At 42.3% G+C, this 1,547-nt stretch overlaps 1 pseudogene; it reads left to right on the top strand.

Annotated features, from left to right (window-relative positions):
• Positions 1–1,016: 1,016 nt before the first annotated feature.
• LOC102837341 lies at positions 1,017–1,440 on the top strand (annotated as a pseudogene).
• Positions 1,441–1,547: the final 107 nt, after the last annotated feature.

Below are 1,547 nucleotides of genomic sequence, written 5' to 3' on the forward strand. Positions count from 1 at the left end.
ACTGTTGCCACCATGTTAGTCCATCTCCTTGGGAATTGAGCCTGCACTTTACCAAGCATAATTGTCAGTTTCCAGGGACTAGTCCCACCTAATAACATGTCCAAAGTATGAGAGATGAAATCCTGACATTTGGCTTCTAAGGAGCATTCTGGCTATTCTTCTTCCTATAGAGATTTGTTTGTTCTTCCAGCAGGCTTTGATACTTTCGGTATGTTTTTTTCATCACCATAACTCAGATGCATCAATTTTTCTAGTCTTCCTTATTCATTGTCCAACTTTCACATGAATATGAGGCTATTGAAAACATCATGGCTTGGGTCAGGTACACCTTAGTCCTCAAATTGATACCTTTGCTCTTTAATATTTTAAAGAGTTCTTGTACAGGTTTACCCAGTACAATGTATCATTTGATTTCTTGACTGCTGCTTCAATGAGTGTTGATATTTGATCCAAGCAAAATGAAGTCTTGACAACTTCAATCTTTTCTCCATTTATCCATTTATCCATCACTGGTTCAGTTGTGAGGATCTGTGTTTTCTTTACATTGGGTGCAATCCATATTGAAGGCTTGGTCTTTGATCGTCATCAGTATTTTGAGTCCTCTGTGCTTCCAGCAAGCAAAACTGTGTTATTTGCATATAGCAGGTTGTTTATGAGTCTTCCTCTAATTTTGATGCCACAGCTTCATAGAATGCAGCTTCTTGGATTATTTGCTGAGCATACAGATTGAGTAAGTATGGTAAAAGAATACAACCATGGTGCACAGCTTTCCTGATTTCAAACCATTCAGTATCCCCTTGTTCTGTTCTAAGAAGTGCCTCTTGGCCTGTGTACAGTTTCCTGTGATCACATTGAAGTATTCTGGAATCTCCTAAGTAAATAGTGCCAAATATTAATGCCTGCTATTTAATCTGTTAAAGTTCCCTGTTGGTGCAAATGGTTAACATGTTCAGCTTCTAGTCAAAAGTCCACCTAGGCGCCTCTCTATCCCCGCCTGCAGTGCACAGGGCTCGAAGATGGCAGTTTGGCAGAACTACGTGGACAACCTGATGTGCGATGGCTGCTGCCAGGAGGCCGCCCTTGTCGGCTACTGTGACACCAAATATGTCTGGGCAGCGACGGCCAGGGGCGTCTTTCAGAGCTTTACGCCAGTAGATATAGATATAATTGTAGGAAAAAGACTGGGAAGGTTTCTTTACCAACTGTTTGACCCTTGGCGCAAAAAAGTGCTCAGTGATCAGAGATAGTGTATACGTTGATGGTGACTGCACAATGAACATTCGGATAAAGAGTCAAGGTGGGGAGACAACGTACAACGTTGCTGTTGGCAGAGCTGGTAAAGCATTGATTATAGTCATGGGAAAGGAAGGTGTCCACGGAGGCACTCTTAACAAAAAATCATATGAACTCACTTTATTCCTGAGTAGGTCTGATGTGTAAGCAGCCTCTCCCCATCTTCCTGTCTTCATCACCACACCAATTATGGTCACAGTGCTACCAGACTATGGTGGTGGTTATGTGCCGTGGAGTCGGTTCTGACTCATAGC

This window comes from Chrysochloris asiatica, unplaced genomic scaffold (assembly GCF_000296735.1).
Source record: "Chrysochloris asiatica unplaced genomic scaffold, ChrAsi1.0 scaffold00079, whole genome shotgun sequence".
In the NCBI taxonomy this organism is placed as follows: Eukaryota; Metazoa; Chordata; class Mammalia; order Afrosoricida; family Chrysochloridae; genus Chrysochloris; species Chrysochloris asiatica.